General features: G+C 43.3%; 1 protein-coding gene and 2 long non-coding RNA genes across 3 annotated transcripts in view; 2 read left to right on the top strand and 1 right to left on the bottom strand.

Annotated features, from left to right (window-relative positions):
• Window positions 1-4968, top strand: part of LOC109311799 — a 21570-nt gene extending 16602 nt beyond the window's left edge. The window contains exon 3 of the long non-coding RNA XR_002101622.1: window positions 4955-4968. This is a non-coding gene — a long non-coding RNA (uncharacterized LOC109311799). The remainder of the gene's footprint in view (window positions 1-4954) is intronic.
• A 9262-nt stretch (window positions 4969-14230) lies between these two features.
• The window catches only part of LOC109311798, a 9127-nt gene continuing 6790 nt past the window's right edge, over window positions 14231-16567 (bottom strand). Inside the window, exon 3 of the long non-coding RNA XR_002101621.1 lies at window positions 14231-14241. This is a non-coding gene — a long non-coding RNA (uncharacterized LOC109311798). The remainder of the gene's footprint in view (window positions 14242-16567) is intronic.
• EEF1A1 (eukaryotic translation elongation factor 1 alpha 1) overlaps window positions 16465-16567 on the top strand; it is a 4340-nt gene continuing 4237 nt past the window's right edge. The window contains exon 1 of the mRNA XM_019537641.1: window positions 16465-16535. The gene's annotated coding sequence lies outside the window, so the exon portion shown is untranslated. The remainder of the gene's footprint in view (window positions 16536-16567) is intronic.

Raw genomic sequence — 16567 nt, 5'->3', positions numbered from 1 at the left:
CCTGGGGCAAGGGTGGGCTCCCTTAAGTGCCTTGGCCCACTGGCTTTGCATGGGTTGCTCAGCGGGCCAGCAGTGGCAGTAGTCCCCCCCCATCCCCCAGCAGGCTTAGTTTAAAGCCCAGTGGAGCAGGTCAGCCAGTCTGGCTGTGAAGAGCCTCTTCCCCAGGGAAGAGCGGTGGAGGCCATCTCTTCCCAGCAGCTCACTGCCTCTCTCGCCAAAGAGCGGGCTGTGGTTGTGGAAGCCAAAGCCTTCCCGATGACACCAGCGCCACAGTCTTTGGTTGACTATGTGGATCCTCCTCTTCCTCCTCAGCCCATAGCTTGAGACTGGGAGGATCGACAAGAACACCACCTGTGCCCCCAGACACTTTAGCCCCGCTCCCGAATCCCTGTAGTGCCTCATGACCCGGCTGGGAGTGCTCCAAGCCGTGTCATTGGTGCTCACATGAATAAGGAGCATAGGATAGTAGTCTGTATGGGATAGAGGAGCTTTGGGATCTTCTCTGCAATGTCCCGGATGAGGGCCCCCAGGAAGCAGCAGACTTCCCGGGCTAAGGGGTGGGGGCGGCAGATTGCCCCCTCAGTCCCCCTCAGGATGGAGTCTCCCACAACAAACACCTTACGTTTTTTCTTGAGGAGGGTGGGGGCAGTAGCTGCAGGTGAACCTGTGTTGCCTGTGGGAGCTGGCAACTAAGCAGGCTCTGCTGCAAGAGGTGTGTACCTGTTGCTAAGCTCCGGCGGGGCAGGGGGCTTGGTGCGGCGGGCCTTGGGGCCCTTGACCACCTTGGTCCATGCCCCTGACTGGACAGAGCAGGAGGTCCTGGTGTACTCCTTTGTCCTGGGGGGAGACTGTGGTCTACCCTCCGGCTCCCCGGGGAGAAGGGCCTGGCAGTAGGAGTCTATCTCCTGCTCACAGTCCCTGATGGCACGCAGGCTCTGGACTGTGGCCTGGAGCTCCTCCAGCTGGTGTGCCAGAGACCACAAAAGGGAGCAGACCCCGCAAGGGCCCCAGAGCCTGAAAAAGCAACAGGCAGCCCCTGCAGCCGAGAGCCAGGGGCTCCATCTGCGTGGAGCCCGGAACCATGGACTCTGTCTGTAGCCACAAGTCGGAGTATGACAGTTCAGCATGTCAGTCTTGGCTTGTGTTCATGGTTAGATTCCCCTTGGATGCCACAAGAGCTGACTCATACAAGTTCATAGTGTAAAAGGGCTGAAGTCTACTTTTTTTTTTTTTTTACAGTCTTTAATGCACATATTTAACCTCTGAAGTGCCATTCCTCTACAAACACCTTTCAAAAGCATAGCTGTTATTCCTACAAGTATTAGAGCTGAATAGATCTGGAGCCACTTCAACATACTAGTACATTACATAATAGTTCAGAATACCTTTTCTTCCAGCCTCTGGGGCAGTTGACTGTCTTCTCTGAAAGATCATACTTGCTACATTTAGCAAACTTTTACTTCTCAACTACAAATATAGGAATTGTCAAGTAAGCTGTCCATCTAATCCCATATCCACTTTTACAAGTGACCAGCACCAGAGGAAGATGGAAGAAACAAATGAACTGACAGTTATAAAATAAGACACTTCTGTGTGGCTCTTGCAGTGATTTGCAGCTCTGTATCTTGGCAGAACCTATTTTACTCCTTCTTTTATAAAACACAGGCTTAACCTTTGCTGGAGGAACTGCAATTATTCTATTTGCATGTACACTTAGAAGATATGTGGGAGGGAATTTACTTTTCTTGATCAAGATAAAGTTAGGCTAGCGTGACATCGATGTATTACATATAATGCATTTTGCACACAGAGGGTAGAAGACAGCTTATACAGCAAGCTGTTCTATTAGCAACTTTTGTAGGATTGCATCATAGTATAAATTCACAGATCTATGGTCAGGCTAATAATAAATCAATTAGCCTGACTTCCTGCAACGTGCCAACCCATGGAATTCCATGGTAAAAGTATTCCTTGAGGTCAAAATATCATGGCTGAACTAAAACAAGACCCTTTAGAAAGCATAGGATAGAGTCTCCCTCAGTTAGTCCCTCAAGACTAGTATCATATTGCTTCTTAATCTTTTCCTCCATAAGGTACATAGACTGAGTACCTCAAGGAAGTCAGACAAGGTTCTTTGGGTGAATATGATATCTTTCATTAGACCAACTTAAATAGTTGGGGGAAAAATTTAATCAAGCCTTACAAACCCTTCATCAGGCTAAGGAAGTTTCAGCAGTTGGTGTGTGCTCTTCCTGGATGGAAAGAAAAGTAAAGAAGCCAGAGGCTGGTCCATTATGTATACAAGACAGGCAGTCAGTGAAAACGTAGATTGAGGAGTCAATGGGTGAGAGACAGGCGGGGGCGGGGGGGGATGAATAGTGGAGAGATACCTGGAGAGTCAGATGTCAGGCAGGTTATAATGTGTCATAAATCCAATGTCTGTATATAGTCCATGATTTTTAATATCCAGGAGGTTGATGAAGTGGAGTTCATAGGCTCATCTCTGGAAAGTGTTTTGTAAGTTTCCTTTGAGGGTTAGTACTGAGAGATTGGAGGAATTCAAGGAAATCACACTTTCCAGACCTTGGATTCTCCTAGTTTTTCAGTATCCAATTAGAATCAAACCCCAATGAATAAGTCTAAAATATAAAGCTTGGGTAGATATTATATAAAATAGATGCATCTATATCTAAGAGTTATCTGTAAATGGCTTGACTTGGTAACCATGGTGACCACAAGAATGCATGAGGCAAGCAGGGAGGATGTGGAATTACAACAGAATCCCTTTAAACTGAATGATGTGCATATTACACAGTGCCTCATGCTAGGCTGAATGAAGGGGTAGGGAATAGTCCTGCAGTTGAACATGTTTGTTTTGCATCAAAATTCTTTACCAGACTCATCTGGAAGGAAAGGGTTAATCACTTTGTTTAAGTTAAAGCAACAGCAATACATTTAAACATCTGTAGAAATGAATGTGAGAGACAAATGAATGATATAAAAACAATCAGCTAAATGGACCCCACATTTTTCTATTCATGGTTACTGCATGGTCTTCTTTGTGTACCCTGAATGAGCATATATTTATGTTCATCTCTTAGGATATTCCTGACAACATGTTCCTCTGTAGGCTTTTGGAGTACCTGTGTTTTGTGGTCTCTGCAGGGTTGACATAGAACAGTGTGGCCAAATTAGCTCTGCACCCCTCTAAATGCCTCTCTGGTCCCCTTCCCCTACTGGATCTGATGCTATGCTTTCTGCTTGCTGGCCTATTTTTTGTTATGTTGCCTGTCCCTTCCTTGATCTGCTGCATGCCACACACACAGGCTGCCCACTTGTGGTATCTGTGCCAAAGGCTGGCCACCTTTGCCTTATAACATGCCACAGTGAAATAATTTCCCAAAAGAAAGAACATACTAACATCCACAAACCAAAAATGTTAAAACAAAACCACAAAGCAGTTAAATGAATTATGTTGTCTTCATAATTAACAGAGGTTGCATCTCAGTTAATACCCTTCCCTCCTTTCCACAAGGATATCTGAACACACAACTGTCTCCTGCCTACCTGGAGAGTCTCCTAAGCACCAGTTGATTGAGAATACCCTAAGCAGAATATCTTTTCTACCCTATTGACACTGATAACTTTGGTAAATAGAGCAAACATTCCCTGAAGCGGGTGTGGAATACATATGTCCATCCCCTGAATGAGCGTTGTAACCACCAGCCCAGATATTTTTCTTTTTGTTTGTCAATAGCTATTTAAGGGGGTACCTCCAACAAGAAGGATTGAGGATACCCTGTAAGACAGCAGATAGGACACTTCTGAAATGGGAACTGTCAATTTGTTTCAGCCACTACTTCCTCTTGATATGTGGGCTATGGAAAAAATTTCAGCATCAGTGCTCACTTAAGAGATTGGAGACCCTGGTTCAAATTCCTGCTGTGACTCAGTTATTGGGTAAAAAGGAGGTGAATTTCTCCTTCATAAGTTTTGTGAATGTAGTCTTTCATTTCCTTTGCTTTTCTTACACAGGCCTTAAAAGTATAGGTTTCATTTTGAGTTGAGTTTTGTTCAGTACAAAACCGGATATTTAAATTCTTTGGTTTTAGTGAGAAGAATCAAAACATTTTAGATTTAGTTCAGTCCAAACCAAACTTGTTTGCCTCTCTTTTTTACAGGGGGATCTAGAGAGGGCAGACATCCAGCTAGCCAAGGGCAGCAGCAGCACAGTCGATGGTTATTTGTGATTTACAAGTAGATGATGGGGGGAATGGATAAGCAGGCTTTAGAAAACAGCTATCTTGGGATAAGCAGCAGACAAGTAATACAAATGCCAATTAAATATATACCAACAACACTCTACCTCTGATTTTTCCCAAATTCATTTTATACCAGAAGTCAGTAAGTTACACCTTTTGTAAAAGCTGGTTGCAATATCTTCTGTATCTAAAAAAAAATGACCAAATGTGGAAGAATCCCTATAAAGGTAGTAATTGTTTCTATGATACCTTGACAATTTCTTATCGGCTAACTAACAAGTATCTCATACAGTCCTTCAGAACATGGAGGTATTTTGATGAGCTATCTGAATGGTGCCTAAATAATTCCACGTGTGCCTACCTTTTATTTCCAGAACAAGAGTGTCTTGTCCCAATTTAGCTTGACCCATTTAGCTAATGAAAAAGTGTCATGGCATAGAATATCTGTGAAACCAAATGAACAGGATTTTGCATTTCATATAGCAGAGAGAGTGTAGGTTTTTAATTAGAGAACATAGAAGATATCCACATCTTCAGGACAAGCTTTTTCTGAATACCTCCATGGATAGCCAAGTGCTTAAAAAAGCAATCGTGTGGGAGATGATTTTAAATGCCAAGAGAGTTGTTCTGAAATAATCTTTTCCTGGACTTTAGGACAGATATGATACACAGGGTGGACCAGGATCATAAAGCTCTGCTAGTGAAAGCCAGAATGAACTAACCAGTCTACAAATGTTCTACTGAAAGGGAAGCTGGATGTCTCATGGGACTGGAAAGAGAATTAAACTCTTTCATCTGTCACTTGCTCTTTATTTGGTTGAAATAAGTATCACCAAAGGTACCTGTACATGTGTGGGGAGGCTGTTCCTATGCTCTGCAATTATAGCACATTGGAGCAGATTCAATTAATCAAGGATACCCTATAAGACAGGATTAACAAAGTCGTCTGGAGTGGGCTAATTAGTATGCTCCAGCCAGCCTCTGCAGCTCCTGTATCAGTGTCCCTGTACTTCAAAATGGCAGTGGGGGCGCTTTAACTAAAGCTCATTCTGCAAACTTTAGTTAAAGCACCCCTACTGCCATTTTGAAGTGCAGGGACACTGATATATGAGATGCTGTGGGTGCTTTTATTAGAGCAGCTCTTGGAACTGCTTTAATTAAAGTGCCGTCCCCACCCCCAGAGCACATGTAAAAATGCCCCAAGAGACAATTTGGTGATCACAGTTGAGTAAGTTAGCTGTTGTAGTTTGTCCACATCACTTCCTGATGCTGTTACATCGTAGATCACAGCAGAGAGGCATGCAGTGGATGTAATATTCAAATAGAGATCTTTTTTTTTTTTTCCTTTTGTAAGAATACTGTTAAATACTGAAGTAGGTGCTTCTATGTTTAACATTTTGACATGGTATGGTAGTACCATGTATAGAACATCACCATAAGACTTGGATGTTTGTAATGTGTCACATTTTACTCAGTGCTCTTAAAAATCAGTTTCTCCTTCCGTCCAGTGGTTTGTGTCCAACTCTGAGCAACAGAGATATTTTAGTTTAAACAGTGTCCTCCTTGGATGCTGTCAATGGCTGAAATGATTTTTAACCTCCATGGATTACTTTTTATTTGCTCCACCTAGATGTTGAATTAAATGAAGAAAATTATTCTCCAAGTTTATTTGGCCAAAGCACAAGGCACTTCAGGCTTAACTTATTGGTACTGAGCACTTGTCATTTGTGTGAACTTTAATGAGATTTACAAGAGTTCACCATTTATTTTTTTTAATTCTGGTTTTGCTTTTCCAAAAATGACCTCCCCTCATGTTCCTGAGAAGGGTAGCCCCATGCTGGCGAACACATACAGAGTTGTTTGAATTGTACATTCATTCTTCATGTAATACATGCACTGTATATGCATCAAAGCAAGATTATTTAAATGTATTAAAGAAAGTGCTACGGAATAATACTTTTTCAGGACTAATTGAAGCATTTTACAAAAACATTTTGAGATGTGTGCATTGTGTATAGACTGTTGGTTCCTGTCTTGCAAATATCATTTCACATTATGTCATTTCACTTGGCATAGGCTTAGAGTTTTTCCACATGCTAATTTGGGTGTATCTACAATTTTTAGCTGATTTTTATAACATCTGAGCACTCACTTTTAAAATGCATTTTTGACTACTTTTGCTCAGGTAAGAATCTTTATGTAAATCCAGTCCACACTACCATAGAACTAAGCAGCTTCTTAAAGTGGCTTCTGTTACTTCATCACATTAAATTATTTTTCAAAGCAGGCCTTCTTTATCTAATCTCGTCTAATCTTTGTGTTCCTATTAGCCTATTAAAAGATTGTTCATATGTATGTGCTCTCTCCAAAGATATGCGTCTTTAAGAAGGTGAAAAGGAATTCCCATAATAATGTGTATGTTAACATAGACATTATTGATACGTAATAGGAACTAATGCATTAAAATAAATCAAACCTGCAACATTATTCCATCTTTAATGCATGTTGAGTCACCTTGGTCTACACTAACCTTGTAACAATATGTATAATATAAGATAGGGAAGTCTCTGGAAATAGAAACAGAACAGATAAATAGAGTTATCTACAGCTCCAAGCCTGTAAAAACTCTCCTTGTGTGCATGAATGTCTCTCTTAACGTCATTGGAATTAGTAGTAGTCTCCTAAGAGACGCATACTCTGGGGTGTGGGAGTGGGACATTTTAATTAGAGTGGCTCTTGAGAGCTCCTGAGAGCCTCTCACTAAAATGCCCGCAGTGTCTTGTATTCAGTGTTCTACATTTCAAAATGGCGGTAGGGGTGCTTTCACTAAAGCTTGTTAGACAAAGCTTTAACAAGCTCTAACAAGCTTTAGTGAAAGCACCCCACTGCCATTTTGAAATGTGGGGATGCTGAATGCACAAGATACCACGGCACACTGGAGTGTGCTGGTTCGAACGTCCCGGCAGAAGCAATTAATTGGGTTTGCTCTGACGCGGTCTAATTGGAATGCGTTGGAGCATGCGTTAGGCCAGTATTTTAGCATCTGTAGGCTCAGGCCTTACTATAGTACCATTTTACATGCACCAGGGAATGACATTTGTTAGATTTATCAGGGCTTCTTAGAGGCCAACATAACCTGTGAACTCTCCTTTATTTTCTAGCATGTCTCTGATTATATAGGGTACTTGCAGATGTTTAAAAACAAAAAAAGGCACTCTACTTCAAATGGTGCATTTCTGCCCCAAGCCTCATGCATGCCCAGAAGAGGCAGCGCGTTATTTCAACCCAGCTCACCTGACATCTGTAAAGATTGGTTGCTTTAGTGCAGTGGTTCTCAACCTTTTTCATACCAGGACCAGTTGGCTTTTCCTGACCCACACCCACTTGGCCCTACTGGTGCCCAACCCACAGTGCTGCCCTGCTGCAGTCTCGAGGCCAGGCCACCTTTCCCCAATGCTGGCAGGCAGCTGCCCCCTCCTCCACACATGCACAACCCCCACCCTTCCCCCCGACACTACTCCCCCACCCCAACAGTTCCCAAGTCCTGGCTATCCAACCCCTGTTCCCCATACACTTACCTCCATCTGGCTGCTGGGGATGCTTCCATGACCCTGCCTGGCTGTGTGCTGCCCGTGCCCCAAGCAGCCCCTTGCAGGCTGGAACGTTGCCATCCAGCAAGTGGAAACCTGTGCTTTTTTCTGGCACTTGTTTGTGACCCTTTGAAATATTCTTGAGACCCACATTTGAGTCATGACCCATAGGTTGAGAAACACTGCTTTAGTTGGGCTTTTTAGGCAATTGTATCTAATAGCTGACTGAATCAGCTTTAGCTAAAAGTGACAAAAAGCCCTGTTGAGGTGCCCCAACTTTACAGGTACTACAGAGCTGGGTTGAAGTAATGCACTACTTCTCTTGGAAAAGCATGTTTTGTCTATTTTGTTTGTTTTTAACATCTGCAAGCATCCACAATGTCTTTAAATAGTGGGATATATAGAAAATCTATTTATAATCTTTAGAAAATGTAATTCATGCATTTCAGAAGCGAAGCTACAGCCGCTGGGGAGAGAGACCTTTGCCTGATAACATTTTGTCCTCTAGATTTTAAGTTTTAAGTTTGGTCAAATATATGGCCAAAACATATTGATTGTGTTACTTTAAATAACTATGATCTGATCTAATTGGAAATGAAAGCACTTATGCAAAATATCCAAAATTCTACAAGTTTCTAGCACACACATGTATCTTAGAAAATATCCCTGTGTTCTCTCATATTTTACGCAGTTACTTATGTATGTTCTTTGTACCTACCTGCATGAGCATATTAATGTAGAACTAAAAGTTTTTTGTGCAAATCTTAACTGCTGCTGAGATCAGGCTGGAAGTCATGAAGAAGGACCTCAAAAACCAAAATCTTTTTTCTTTGAGCATCTAATTCTAATTCTTGATTATTTTCACTGGCTATTGGCCAACTAATCTTTAAGAGGAAGGATGTGGTTGAAGACACTGGACACCGACTCGCCAGACTTCCTGTGTGATTGTCAGCAATATGCTTGTTTTGTGTATTATGAGATAATAAATACTATTTTATCTTCACACACAATCTCTAATGTTTATCATAGCAGATGTGGGTCATATAAGTGCTAACATAGATTTTACAAGAATATTGAATGGAAGGCCAAAGATTTTTGTTGGAGTTTCTTATGTAACATATCCTTTGCTCTCCCCATTTTCTCCTTTCCAAGAGAGTTGCATGTGCTTTGTATATTGAAGAATCATGCACCCTTGAAATTCTATACTGCATCTCCATGTTTTAGTTAAATGAAACAAGATAAAGCACCTTTCTTCCTCCACCTTGTCCAAGTTCATATTTTGATGTTCCAGAATAAAAGCTGAACATTTGATTGGTGCTCATGAGAACAGATTGCATGTTTGTTCACTGATAGATTCAAATCACACATAAGCCAGCATTAATAACTCATAGTTATGGGAACTGAAGTGCCTTGATTCCTTCAGCTGAAGCATCCCACTTGTCTGGCAAGTAATCAGTAAGTATTCTTATTAATACCTAATGCATTTATGCTGGTTTAGTAATTTACTGCACCGTAAATTACTGTGCAATAAATGGGAATAGGCTGGCATCTACATGTGCAGGCACTAAGGCACATTAATACTGTGTGTGGACTGACGTGGGACTAAAGTGCAAATTTATGTTCAAGTTGGCGTAAGTCACCATATTTACTGCACAGTATAGGTGTACGCATGGGGATGCATGCTCATACTGTACAGTAATTTCAGTTACTGCACAGTAAATATGCATGTGTAGATGCACTCAGTGTGTCACAATCTCTGGTTTCCTTGGCCACAAGCAATTCTTGAATTGACCTGTATGTTGCATCCTGTAGCAAGTGTTCTAAAGGGAAATGGTCCTTTCCCTTTTAAGGACTAACACCCTTCTCAAAAAAGGCATGATGAGCATTCCTGCCAACAAAAGTGAGATGTTTCAACTGCAAAGAAAGATATAATTTTGTATCTTAAAAATCTACTACAAGGAAAAAACATTTCACACATGAATCCAGATCACAACTTTTTTACAGTTGTTTAAAAACAATGTATAGTATTAATGGGAACTTAATTTTTTAATCAACCATAATACATATTTTAATTGGCGTGTTTAGAGGGAGCTGAGTCACTCCAGTAGAATGAATTGGAAGGCATTCCCATGCAATTTTTACAAGCGATTTTTGAAATGAATAATAATTAAGTTTCTACATCTCTCTTAAATTAACGATTAGAAATGCTGTTTGGCTTTCTTAACAGAGAATATCCCTTTAACTAAGATCTCAACTTCTGGCTCCCTTAATGGTAAAGAGTGTTATCTTTTGATTGAAAAAAGCACAGGCTTTAATTTCAAGGACATTGTCCAGTTTTTCCCTCCTCCTTCCCTCACCAATAATGCACGCACTCTTAAATCCTATCACATACTGTCATCTACTTCTTCCTCTGTGGTTGATATTTAAATACAAATATGCTGGGGGGAAAGAAAGAACAGTTTTTACATACTCATTGTGCTTCTTTGTATATATTCTTTTTAGGGGAAATGAAAATTACCAACCATTTACTTTTTGTCTTTCTTCAGCTCAAAAATTATTTTACCTGAGTTAATTTTATCTGAAACCATCTTGCAGATTTTTATTATGTTTTGTTTCCTTTATTTTTTGTCCCAGCTTAGTTTTACATGCTATATTAGTTTCAAAATATTTGTATTCAATAACTTTTGTGAAAAATGTATATATTTTTTCAAAATTAAAACAAACAATAATTTGGACATGTTAGCCTGACATCATCTCTTTTAGAAATGTATCTTGATGCATTTAATTGGGAGTTTGGCAAATCCACTGAACAGTATATGATACTGCTCAGAAATTTCATGAATTTTGCTTGTGTGTTAATATTGAAAGGTCACAACACTAGACCGTAGCTTGCAGTTGGCTTGATATTTGGCCTGTCCCAGCTAGAAAAGGCTGGAGTGCAAACAACTATTAAACTTCTGACGGTTCCCTTCAAAGCAGGAAGGGATTCCACAATTAATGGCTGCAATCCAGAAAGTGCATAAGCACACAAACAGTCTCATTGATTTTTCTGAACTAGGGCCTACATGTGCTCTTCTTTTGTGAAGGCACTTGTAACACAGGGGTTTAAAGTCACCTAAGAGCTGTTATGGGGGAGGCCACTGCTGCAAAAATTACTGAAAGCGAGTTAGACAAGTTTCTTTAAACAGTTCCTGTCATTCCATATGCTGTGCTAGCTTTGCTATTGATTTTTTTTGTCTTATGCTTGCTTTCTTAGCTCTTCCCCTGTCAGATACAATAGAAATCAAGGAAACTGTAACCAGGAGCTGCTGGTAGCTTAGATTCACTAGGGTGCTGGACATCCACCTCACTGTTGACAGAACTGGGGTATAATAATTTGTCAGTGTTATCATAGAGTGGCTCTCTACTCAGCACTGGCTTAGGCCTCATCTGGAGTACAGTGTACAGTTCTGGAGAAGTTAGAGGGTTTAGAGGTGGGCAACAAAGATGATGAGCTAGGCATATTTAGTGTATGGAAAATATGTTTAAGAGGGGACGTGATAGCACTCTTCAAATATTTGAAGGATTGCCATAAAGAAGAGGGAAAATACCTTTTCTGTCTTACTGCAGAGAGGAGGATGCAGACCAATGGCTTTAAGTTGCAGGAAAGTAAACTTATATTGGATAGCTGGAAAAACTTCTTCACTGTGAGATTAGTGAGGCAGTGGAATAGACTGCCTAGGGAAGCTGTGGACTGTCTATCACTGGAGGTGTTCAAGAAAAAGTTTGACTGCCACTGGATAATTTAGGTGTAGCTATCCCTATTTTTCACCATGAATATTTCCCATGATTCTGGACTTTGCTGGTTGATCCCGTTACCCCCCTCCCTTTTTCTGCTGTTAGGGTGTTTTTAAGCCTCCCCAGAGGCATTGGGTGTTGGCTACAGCTAAGGCTGGGGACCTCAGCTGGGGTGTGCTGAGGTCCCCAGCAGTGACAATGCATAGGAGGTGCATGGCAGTGCACGTGCCCCCCAAGAGCACTGATGCACCCCGTGACAGGCCGCACTCCCCACTTACGAGGGGGGCAGGTGGGGGAGCTGGTGCCCCCACTGAGAGCACTGGCTGGGGAGTGGGAGTGCCTGATGAAGCGCCATGGCCACTTCCCAGTTGGCACGATCAGCTGTGGGGGATCCCCCCTCCCTTGTCGGTGAGATTGGCCATGGGGGGTGCGTGGAAGAAATCAAACTTCGTGTTGTGGTTGAATCAGAACCGACAGAGCCAGCTTTTCTTTATTTAGGGCTATACTGTGATCACAGGGAGAATTCCATACAGCAAGGGGAACCACCCTTGTCTGTTTCAAAGGATTTCTCGGACACTCTAAGTTTACAAGCATGTTTATACTTAAGACAGAGAAAGAGAAAAAAATACAACCTTGGAGAAACAAAACAATGGTAAATCACACAGACATGCAGGCAGTTTACTTAAAGAAAACTTCTGTATACAGGGTAATATATCAAAACTGAAGAAGGCATGCAGGAATCCTTATCTCAGAACATGTAACTGAAATAAGTAGTATCAGCACTTCAGGTCTTTGTGTGTTTTCCTAGTCAAGTAGGCCAGAAGCCCGACTAAATTTACTACCACAGCAGACTGGTTGCTGGGGGGGGGGGCACCAGTCACCCACGCTAGAGGGTCTTGCTACTCTGCTCAGGGTCAGGCCAATTGCCATATTGGTCAGGAAGGAATTTGTCTCCCACGGCCAGACTGGTGTGGACTGTGGGGGGTTTGCCTTTCTCTGTAGCAGGGGGCATGGATCTCTAGAGCATATATTGACATTTATAGAAGCAGGACATTTGCTGCCGTGGTTCCCCTACTTTACCCATGGCAGGTTCAGGTGTTAAATCTAGTTGGGTCAGGGTTGAGGGTAGCCTTACGTGGAGTTATGTTCAATAGTTTTCTTGTCCAAGGTAAACATTGACATTTGAGAGGCATATACCGTGAGCCCAAATTCTTGTAATTTTGATTTCTTCCACTTCAGTATTCTGTTCCAACTAATGAAATGCTTCTCTTAATTCAAGTTGGAGCTTTCAGTTCTACTGCTAAAGATTAAATGGCAGTTACAGAAAGGAGGAGGGACAGAAGACCATTTTAACAGCTGGAATCTTGGCCTGTCTTGACTTGACTTTAAAGGTGTGTGCATAGAATGGGGGAAAAATCAAAAGTGGATTTACTAGTATTGTAGAAGAAAAATCCATTATGCTAAAATTGACAGTTTTTCTGCATCTCTAGAAGGTTGCTTTTTTTTTTTTTTTTTTTTTTTTATAGAGGCCTCTAGAATAATGAATATATTTCTTAAAATCTTGCATGTCTTGCAACTGAAGATGGGCTGTTTGGTGTATTGAATTCATGGATTGAATCCCTTTTTCTGGCTTCAGCAAGTAAGGAGACTTGTGTCCATATTAAGGGGTGTGATTGGTTTGAGAGTATTCACCAGGGATTTATTTAGCTTAGTTCCCTGTGTTGGATGAGAATGTGGCAGGATCCCAGTCTGTGCAAGTTTTGCCTTCTCAGTAATACAAGTAAGTACATCTGGAGGTGCTGCACAATAAACCCATATTGGATGAGAAAAACTGCCCCATCCTCTACTTTTGGTGGATGGCAAGGAAATTGTAGTAGTATCCTGTCAACAAGAGTTGCTGCTTATTTTGGTATCTGTCCAGCTGAATGGGTGCAACCTTCTCTTTTCCAGTAGGCCTCTTCCTTGCTCCTCCTCTTAAAGAATTCAGCTTTTCCCCCACATCAGAACAGGGGCCCGCTTAGTCTTGTTTGGGACAGGAAATCAGTTTTTTCCCCTTTCCATAACTTTTAGATAAGGAACTTAGTAACTCCTAAGAGTGGCCATTGTGGCTCCTGGGGAGTGGTGTGGGGGTGGGGGTGGAATAAGCCTGCTTTTATGCACCTCCCCACTCTCCCACAGAAACCAAAAACCAAATGACAGTTATCTGATTGGAGAGGAGCAGAGATATCCTCCCTTCAAATAGCACAAGTCAACCCACTCAAAACAACTGGCAGGGAAAAGTCTGCAATGGAGAAGTAGAAGCAGAATGGGCTAGAAAGGCTGGACAATCAGGATATTCCTGTTATACCCCTTGCTTTTGCGCTGATATCCCATATGCCTCTTCAAGTGATCAGGAGACACTGTCTCTTGTGTTTTTTATGATAGATAAGGAATCAGTGAAAGAGATTCCTTAGAAGTAAAACCTTAAGTTGAGCTTTTAATACCATTTATATAACAATTTATTTGCTTGAAAAACAGGTGATCCTTTTAATCTCTTTCTCCCATTCTACACACCTAATGATACTAAAGCAATGCCAATACATTCTCTGCTGTGGGTGCCTTTCCCAAACAAACTTTTATATAGAAACAGATGACACCTACAAACTGAGACACCAAACAAAGGCTTTAGGTGTAATTTCTAATGTTTTTATTACTATTTTGTAACTAGTTCCTGACACACTTCCCTGTAAGGTTACGGGTGGGATTTCTGTCATGAAGCATCACTGTACAGTGTGTAAAGATTTTGTGTACTGTATTCAAGGACTAGTGGGACTTCTGAAAGACTGAGAATGTCTGGTATAGCTTTGACTAGTGGGACTGACCTGGGTAGTAACTGTGGGGAAACTTTCAGAAGTCCATACTGTACAGTCATATTGCCTAGTATCTAGAAAGTGCACTGAAAGTTTCTGTTTATGTATCCATGTAGTCCATGCCCTCTCAGGTGGTTATACAAGGTTGGAGTTATACAGGTATGTACTTCAGTGCACATTTTCCAGCATGTGACGTTAATTTTCAGACTGTTGTACTACCGCAGGTGGAGTCTGCATTTGGTCTGTTTCTACATTGCCAGAAATGTATCTGACCTGAACGAGAAAATGCTAAGGATGCGTGAGCCATATTAGAGTGGGCTGCTTTCCTGTTTCTCTTTCTTAGGCTCCTGCTACACATTATGCATATTAAGCGACTGACTAGTGTATCACACAATAATTTTAGATTGGCCACATGTGCAAAGTAAAACCTGCCACAAGTGCAAAGTAATTATCACACAATTAACTGGTTAATTGTGCAATGAAACTAGACCAGCCACACATGCAAAAGTAAAGATAAGCCATACTAAAAATGACTATCTGGCTATAAGAGGCAGCCAGCTACAAGCTTAGTGCTTGAAAACATGTAACAACGCTGTAGCTGGTTTCTATCCAATTTGACTGTGCCAGGGCCCTCATTGTCCATGGAAATATGCTACTCCTTGAACTTCCTGGACCTTAAATGCAGGAGGCTGCAGGTGAGAGGAACAGGGGAAAACGCTGGCTGTGCCCTGATCACTCAGCACCTCCTCTTTGCCACTATGCGACAGACCTGTTTGCTCCACTTGGGGAACATGAGCCTAGGCCCACCAATAACAACTATAAGACCCCCTTTAAAAGGAAGGCCACTGACAACTCAACAGGATTGCTTTGGAGAAAGACAAAAAAAAGGAAACAGAAAAGGATGTGAGGTCACAAGTTCAAAACAAGGGATCAGAAGGGAATACCAAGCGTAGCAGTTGCCAGTGCCTGCTGCATGAATTGGGATGCCTGTGGACAGGGCCAGTGAAACTCTGCCACAGGATGCGAGCGAAGACAACCCCATGCTCACGTGGGTTTCTCAGGCCAGAGCCTGGCCTCATGCCTCCTTTGCTCTTAGGTATGTTGCTGTCTTGGCCAGGGCCAGGAGGAGGTTGACCAATAGGTCCTGGGACAGGGTGAGGCTGTCGGTAGTGAGTGTGTACATGGAAAGCTGTAGACCCAACCTCTGCAGGACTCTGGGGGGAGAAGCCTGGTGTGCTCAGGGTGGGTGCACACTGTCCACTCCCAGAAGAGCCATGAAGCATGTCTCCATCCCTGGAGGTGTTCGCCAGTGGGCTGGACAGGCAAGAGCCTGGGCTGGTTTGCTCTGGCCTACATGGTCCCGTGAGGCCCCTTCCAGCCCGGCCTTCCTACCATCTGCTGCCCGCCCCCAAAACCAAGCACGAACTGATGCATCTCTGAGCGAAGGAGCGGGTTTGGCTGCAAGTGAAGTAGGAGGGGACCCAAGTCTGAGGCAAAAGAGGACGCCTGCTCGAGGAGTCGGCCCCCAAGGGGATCTCGCTTCCTGTCCCGAGGAGGCGGCGGGGAAACGAGGCTGTCTCAGCCACCTCCGACCCAGCCATCGGCGGGCGGCGAGGAGGACAGGTGGAAGGAGACGGGCCGCCTCACCCTCGAGGCCGGGCTGGGCTGCTCCTCGGGCTCCCAAGCACGGCCCCGGGCGCCCCCTGGGGGACATAGAGGGGGGGATGGGCCGCGTGGTGGGGCCCCGCCCGCGCAGGTGCTCTCCCGGCTGGGGGAGGGGCGCGCCGGAGCCCGCCCTCGGGCAGGGACAGTCACCAAAGTCCGCGCAGGGAGCGCCCACGTGCGGCGCCGGGATACGCCGCTACCGACGAGTGGAAGGCGGCCCCGCCCCATCGGAGTTAGGCGGCGCTCCCTGCCTGACCGGAGGGGGTGGGAGGAGGAGCGAACGGAACGCTGGGAGCCGTGACGTGTACGCAGGCCCCGCCCCGCCAGCCTATATAAGGCCGGGCGCTCACGCTGTCGGTCTTTTTCGCCACGGGTTTGCTGCCGGCTTGCAGGTAAGGTGTGGCCACGCGGGCCAGGCCTGGGA

This window comes from Crocodylus porosus, unplaced genomic scaffold (genome assembly GCF_001723895.1).
Source record: "Crocodylus porosus isolate Cpor-Errol unplaced genomic scaffold, CroPor_comp1, whole genome shotgun sequence".
Classification (NCBI taxonomy): domain Eukaryota; kingdom Metazoa; phylum Chordata; order Crocodylia; family Crocodylidae; genus Crocodylus; species Crocodylus porosus.
This window is presented reverse-complemented; position numbering and strand designations above follow the sequence as displayed.